We start from the raw sequence: 8241 nt of genomic DNA on the forward strand, positions 1-8241 counted from the left end.
CATGAAATGTCAGTGTTCAGCAGTGAGGCTGTGATGAAAAGTGGTATGCAAAAGTTTAATGAAATTACAACCAAGTTGAGGTTTTACGATGTTTGTCCCATCTTACCTTGTACAGAAACTAACCTGTAGTTTTATACTTAAGCTTTTCAGTGTTTAACTTTGTACAAAAAACTGCAGATACATTTGTTTCAATGGCTTGACATAGTAAATAAAATTCCTCCAAAGGCTATAGGAAAACTTTTAAAGTTCATTTTGCAAAAAAATAAAAAAAAAATCCTTTCGTTTAGTATCTTGACTTGATGGCCTAGCATCTCAGAATTGGGTATCCAAGATGTACATCTGGGAGGCTTGATAGCTTTGGAAATCCATAGTGAGGCTTCTGAACTGGGCAGTGCTGGTGTGTGTGGTTAAGCTCTCTTCTGTATGGGAAAGCTCTTCTGAACCTGAGCCTTGGTGCCTCAACATGGACAATGGTACTTACTGCTAAGCCTGCAGTCTTGAACTTTGTCCCACAGCTTTTCAGATCAAATTGAACTCTTTGCATAATTTTTTTGTTGTTTAGGCTTCTGTTCTCCATACACCTTGTTGCTAATATTGGGAAGTCCTACGCTTAAAATCATGAAACTAAGAGTTGCCAAAGTGTGGGCTGCCATTAATGCCATGAGCACAGAACCTCTCCAACTGTAGTATTGCTGGAAAGACAAAGAGTATTTTTTTGAATTCTATTATTGTACAGTTGAGAAATAAGGGTTCATAAATGATGTAAATTCTGAAAATGTTCAGTCAGTTACATTTCACACACACACATTAATCTTCACACACTGTTTGAATTGCTTTGCTTGTAATCATTTATAATAAGGTTAAATGTAAATGGGGATTTTTGTATCCAATAAATGTCTTTCACAAAAATGTAAATCAGTTTTGATGATCTAACATTTGCTTAAATGTATAGTAAAAAAAAAAAATCTATCCAGAAACAAGGTTGTTGTCTTCATCTTATCTGGTAGAAAATATTCCAGCCTGATTCAGCAGGCTTCTCTACTTTAAAGATACTGTCGCTGAAATGTATGTCCTTGCACCAGGATAAGGCTTTATATCTTCCGTAAAGTTGGTTTGGTTTTGCATTGGTTTTTCTCTTTCTGAACTACCTTAGCGTAAAGAAGGCTTTTTAATTTGCAATTAAAAACATCAAAAGTTTCCAAGCCCTGCTTAAAAGCAGAAAGTTACTTGTGTCAATTTTTGTTGTGTTTTCAGATGGATTTTCTATAAATGCTTGAACTGCCTCGTGATTTTCATGTAAATATACCAGTTGGTTTTAATTATGTGGCTCAGGAAGTCTAAGATGAGTGACTCTCAAGTATAAACATTTTTATAGAGTAAAATCTAACGAAAACTTACAAAAGGATAGCGTACTTCTATTTATTGTATATATGCGTTACTTGCCACTTTGCGATTGTGCAGATGGAGTGGAAATGAATTCAGCATCCTTCAAATACCTTGTTTAAATCTCTTTAATGGCAACACAGTGTAGTCCTCAACAGAGAAGAAACGCCTGAGCTATTTCCCTGCTAATCCATACCAGTCTGGCTGCAGCTGAAACAAGATTCCAGTTCTTTCTGAAATTTGGCGCAAGGCTGCGAGATAATACTGAAAGGTAAATAAAATGTCCTGCTTATCCTGATGCTATTGGATTAAAAACACAACTGATCAGGGCTCTAAATCCTGTACAGCGATGCTCATTAAAAAAAAAAATAGAAACTGGCTAATTGGATAAAAGGTAACTGAATAAAATGTTCAGGCATAAACCTTCTGGATGCTTAAGACTATGTGCTGACCACTGTATTCTAGAAAAATAGTCCTAGCATCTTGAGTTGGTTGCTTACAGCATAATTCCTACAGTCTGGTATATGGGTTCCTCTGTTTAGGTAAGCCTTCGGTATTCAGTGTTTTGGTTGGTGACAGGCACAACCACACACATTAACCTGAATGACTTGCTTATATTAACAACTGTTCTTATGAGTAAGCTTGGCCCTTGTTGGTAACAACAGTGTCTGGGCCCTGTAGGAGAAGGAAGAGGGAGAGAGCTAGCTGGGGAAAGTAGAAATTTTGAGTGGAGAGGTTACATGTCTTCAGGAAAACAGCTCAGTTGGAGTTATGCAATAACCCATGGTATACTGCTCAGGCATGTCTAACCAAGATGAAATTGGGAAGACACAAATTTATGTACCATCCCACTTTTTTCCAGAAGCTCTAGACTAATAGTCTCCTTGGACCTGAGCAGGCTGCTTATAGCATCTGTGTTCTTTCTGCATTATCCTGTTACAAGACACGTGACAAAGCAAGATCTATGAATGTCTGGGTTTAATTAGACACCACTAAGCTGGACTTAAAAATAACCCTTTTGGAGGCCAGTGCTTAATCTGGACAAATAATGCCCCTGTCCGTTAGCAGGGTGATTCCAGTAATGTTTATTAATTCTGTTGCTGTTTCAGAGAGGGTGGCTCATGACCACTGGGGTAGATCTAATTATTCTGGTTTCCAAATCGGGAAGTATAACCAAGTAGCTTTGACTGAGCTAGATGAAGGCATTATACTCCTGGTGGTTGTTGTTATTTTAGTTCCCATTATTTAGGGAGAAGAGTAGAAAATCTATAAGGCATTAGACTACAGACTAAAAACTTGCAATAAGAAATATAGGGTAAAATCAATGTTTTCCTTGCTTGAATGCTGACAAGTGTGCTATTTTCCTTCTGAAAATAAATGTCTCTCCTGCCTTGGAAGTCAGAAATATTTATTAAAGCAAGTAGCTGTAAGTTGTAGGTCTAAAAGTTTATTCAGATGAACCTTGACCTGGGGGAGAAATGAGCTGGCAGGAACCTTATAAAGGTCAACAAAAGCACATCCAGCATCCTCCTTCTGGAATGGAATAACCCTGTACAACAGTGCAGGTGGGGACAGTGGTTTCTCACTAAGCAACTTTGCAGAAAAGAACCTGGGTGGGGGCAGATGGTTCTTGCAGACAATCCAGAGCTGACCCCAGTTCAGCAGTGTGCCTGTGTGATAGGGACCCTGCACAGTGCTCGGGGCTGTTTCAGCAAGCGTGTGGCCAGCAGCTTGGGGCAAGTGCTGCTTACCCCCCTTCAGCGCTCCTGAGCCTGCAGCAGGAGTGCTGTGTCCAGCTGTGGGCTCCCTGGTGTGAGACAGGCATGGACACGCTGGAGAGAGGCCAGGGGAGGGCCACCAAGATGGTCAGGGGGCTGCAGCACACGATGTAGGAGGGGAGGCAGAGAGAGCTGGGCTTGTTCAGCCTTCAGAAGAGACAGAGAAAGGGGGATCATACTGCAGTCTGCAACTGCCACCTGGGAGAGTGTGGGGAACTTGCCTCACCTTTTCCCCTGACATTGTTCCCTGCTGTGAACTCAGTTGTAGACTTACTACTACACTTTTATTTCTGCTGGAAGTTTTAGAGAGCTAGGAGAAAAGGGAAAAAAAATTCCCTCACAACGCCAACTATTTTCTTGAAAGCCTGTCATTCTGTGGGAGAGTGTGATGAAATTTACATCTTTGTACTTGATTTTAAAAGCAGCAGTAGTATGTTATTTCCATTTTAAAGATTGTTAATTCTTAGAATGAAGTTAAAATTTTTCAAGAGCAGCAGCAGGTGTAATGAAAATAATTTCCTGCAGGGAGTTAGCATTAGGAGAACAAAGCATGTTCTCAGGATACAAACTTTGAACTGCTAATCAAGTATTGCAGGGCTAGGGAAAAGGAGGGAGGTCTTCCACCCAGTAATGCTTTCACTGGTTCACTCCTGTGTGTGTTACTGGTTGAAATAAACTTTCAAAAGGAACAGGAATATTTTTTTTTTAAGTTGCCTTGAAGTCAGACTTACACTAAATGAACATCTAACCTCCCATTCAAGAAGAACAACGTAGATAAGTATTATCAGAATTTGTCCTTGTTGGTATTTTAAATGTTTCGGGTATGTAGTCAGGGCTGCACATGTTAATAGCGATCTGTGGTAGCAGGAACCTTTCAGGACCTACAACGTGTTCCTACTACAGTTATTCAGTGAAAAGCATTAAGCAGTTCTCTGGTGATTTTTCTGGCTATTTTAAAATTACAGGCAGTGCTTCTAAACAATTATAATTTAGCTTAAATTTCCTCTGGCTAAGGAAAATAATCTGATAAAAGCTTATGAATTGCTTTGTAAACCTTTGAGGCAAAGGACACTGAATATTATGGTATTGTCCAGGTAACAGCAAAGTTAGGACTTAAACCTCAGAGAAGGCTGTAGAGCATCACTGCTGAGGAAGTGTCTACCAGCAAAAAATAAAATTAAATCTTAATATCAAATGTAACAATAAAGTAGGCTTAGCCACTAGTTAAATTTAAAGGAAACAAAACAAAAAACTAAAACATGAACATCCTGTGGGTACTTTCCAGTTTTATTCTGCTGCCCTAACATAGTCACACACAAGAGCTGAAGTGTAACAAATCATGCTCTGCATTCAAATATTTTTGATAACATTTAAACAAATGACTCAAAGAAAACATTCCCCAGTTATTTATTTGCAGGGAATAAATTAAAAACAAATGAAAAAACATATACATGCTTGAAATAAATTTTAACACAGGTACTAAAAAAATTTTGGGGGAACATTAAAGAATGACGTCTCAGAACCAGCCTGATGTTCTTATACATTTCAAATGAACGTAAATTAAAACAGAACATACTTACTTTATTTATTCCTCAAACTTAAGTACAGCACAACACAGTTTAAGTGCCTTGGCACCAAAATCATATACAAATAAGTAATAGACTAGACGATTGGTAAATTCATCATTTGTTGTCCTTTTTTTAATGCTGCAAGAAGTGTGCAGCTACTGAAGCCAAATGTGACCGTGTTTGTTTGTGTCCGTCTCTATTCTCTAGAATATAGCACTTACCTACCTGCAAAGGTGCAGACAGATTTAAAACCTCAAGTACAAATTACCAGGATGGAAGCATATGCCTAAGATCAAGCACATTCACACAAACTTTGGACTGCAGAAACGGATGCTGAGCTCAACGTCCCAGACAGTTCCTAGCTAAAATGTGATGTTTTTGTGTTGTATTCAAGCTGATTGAAGTTTTGACCAAGGTCAGCTGCCATTGACTATAATGTTTCGGGCTTACAGTAATAAGCTTTTTTTTCCCCACCTTCAGAAGCTTCTTTCCTAATAATTTTGTCATATATGATAAACTCAGAAAGAAACCTGGAACTCACAGATATGCAGCTCTCAGGCTTTCCTAGTTATGCTATAAGTTGGCCTGTAATATATGAAAGTAACAAAGTGCAAATAATTACCCAAAGCAAAATCTGATGTCTGATTATCTTTTATCACCAGAGGATTCCTGTCTCACTTTTTATAGCCTTTAAATTACAATTTAATACTTGGAAATACTTTAAAACTGTACATACTAGCATTTATGTAGAGGAAAATTACCAACAGTTACACTTTTCCTATTAATCTGTATAATTCAGCTTTAAGGAGGAGAACAGAATATATATCTGAAAAACATCTAGCTATATAAACATCTTCACCTTGTAAATTAGAGATTAAATAAAGATATTTAACAACATCATAGCTACTCTAAAAACAAAAAAAGAAGAATTGTGTTTATTCAGTAGGATTTTTCTTATGGGTGCTTGTTGGTTTTTTTCCCCAGGATACAGCTTTATGGAAATAAGCACTGTAACTCAAAAAATGTTGGCTGTGTGTTGTGGTTTTGTGTGAGAGGTTTTGTCTGGTAGCAGGGAGGGGCCACAGTAATGGCTCCTGTAAAGTAGCTGCAAAAAGTTTCCCCCAGCTCCAAGTCTGCTCTGGCGGCAAGGGAGGGGTTACAGTGGTGGCTCCTGTAAGTGAGGCTCAGGGTTCACCCCCACCCCCGGCTCCAAGCGTTTGGTAACCGGGACGGGCAGTGGGGGAAGGGTACCACCGATCCAGCCCCTGTGAGAAACTGCTGGAAGTGTCCCCAGCTTCAGGCTGGACCCACCCCAGGCCAGGGCTGAGCCAGTCAGCGCCTCTGCCAATGACAGATTGAAGAGGAGGCACAGAACAATGGGGTTGGTGCAGCCCCGGGCAGGGCACAGCTCAGGTGGGCCGGTCCGGCTGTCCAGCCACCTGCCCGGCTTCTGTGAACCGACCTGCTGTAGTCCAAGCCTCCACCATGGCTCACCCGGGAGTCTGTTTTCCCAGGAGCAGATGAAGACCCACGGTGGAGAGAGGAGCAAGATTTTGAGGGAGACAGCCAGGCAGACACTCGGTCGGAGACATGAAAGGGAACACTCTCAGCATTTCTCCTGCAGCGTGGTGAAGGAAGATGCAGCCGTGGAGGACCCCAGGTTGGAACTATGGAGAAGCCCACGCTGGAGCCGGGCAGTTGTCAGGGGACTGTGGCCCCGTTTGGAAAAGGACTCACGCTGGAGAAGTTCTGGAGAAGGACTCTCCCGTGAGAAGGGACCCCAGGCTGCAGCCGGGACAGACTGTGAGCAGCCCTCCCCTGAGGAGGAAGGAGCGGGGACTGACTGCGCCCCCATCCCTGCCCCCTGTGCCGCCAGGGGGAGAAGGGACAGGACAAAGCCTTTGGGCTCTGGGGAGAAGGGAGGGCTGGGGGAGAAGTGCCTTTCTATGATGTGGTTTCTCTCTCTCAGTAGCTTGCTTCTTGTTGTAAATAGTTAATAAATTCAATTGTTTTCTTGTTCTTCACAAGTCGTGTTGGGTGACCCTAAGCGGTGAGTGAAAACCTCCCTGTCCCTGCCTCAGCCCACCAGGTGTTTAACAAAGGACTGTCCATAAACCACAACACTGTGTCATTCTTAAATGAAGAGATTAAAAAAAGAAAAGAGCCTATGCATGAGAATGAGGGGGGAGAGAGAATAAGTGCTTACTTTCCTTCCAGAAATCATGAGGTCTATGCAGTAAAGTTACAAGGAAGGCACAGGGGAAGGGATCTAAAAGTTGGTTTTAGTTAGTGGAACAGTGTTACAACAGATGTCCTGGTTGTGTCTGTCTTATTTCTACTGAAAAATATTTTATTTTCTTCCCAGTCACATGGAAAAGCTATTAGATAGGTGCTTAGCCCTTACTGAATTACTCCCTCAAGTTGTTTTTAATAATACTTTAATAATAATAATAATAATAACAATAATAATTTAAAAAAAACTTCAAGTCAAAGTGCAAGCCACCTTGTTTCAGCCCTTCATAAAAGTGTTAATATTTTTCCTCATTCATCTTCACTTATTTTTTAAATATAAAAGCTGAATGAGCCATTAGGAACTTACAGTCCTTCACCTCCACTGTGCACTCCTATCAGTAGATAGTTCCTCTACTCAGCCCAAATGAATTTGGAAGTTTGTTTTCAAAATCATCATAGAAATACAGTATTTTTAAGCTGTCCTGTTTTCTACGTGATCAGAAGCACTATGCAAATCTAAACTTATCCTATTAATGTAACAAGAATTTCTCTGAATAAGTAGCAGAGAGAATATTTCAAAGGTTTTTTTTTTTTAAAGTAATGTAAAAGTTAATTTTTCAAGTTCTTCTTAGCTACAATAACCTCTCTAGGATTGCACTGTAAACTGTTCCAGACGACTGATTTAATGGAACAAACTTGATATTCCAAAGCCCACTCAGTGTAGGCTAAGAATATGAAAAATATTATAGAAAAGGTTATTGATTGCAAGTGGAAAGAATGATGGTTGAGTTCCTTCCTAGAATAATTCTAGAATTTGTCTAGGCTATTCAGGCTTTTGGGAGCAAGTTTGAACTCATAAGCATAATAATCAACCTGAGAAGCACAGTTAGTGGAAAATTCCCATCATCATTACTAACTGCCAGCATTTAATGCAGGATGTTCACTTAGTCTTGTTTTAATCTGACCTTCTGAAATGAAGGTTTACAATAGCATGACTTGAGCCATGTAGAAGAGGACTCTCAACAAAAGTTCCGTTCGTTAAGCTGTGGCCAAGGACTCTAATGTCACTCTTGCTAGTAATACCGTAGCTGGAAAAAAAAAAAACCCCAACAGTAGGTATTATCAGGGCTTAAAAGGGGGGTGGGAGAGAAAGAGGAAAAGGAAGATGAAGATTTTATCTTCAGGTACCATATTCCATTGAAGTACCAGGTAGGAAAAAGGCAGCAATAGGAAACTTGAAGATAGTTTTACCCACAGAAAGCAATTAAAAATATATCTAT

The sequence above is a fragment of the Pterocles gutturalis genome, unplaced genomic scaffold, assembly GCF_000699245.1.
Source record: "Pterocles gutturalis isolate BGI_N339 unplaced genomic scaffold, ASM69924v1 scaffold43762, whole genome shotgun sequence".
NCBI classification, from domain to species: Eukaryota; Metazoa; Chordata; class Aves; order Pterocliformes; family Pteroclidae; genus Pterocles; species Pterocles gutturalis.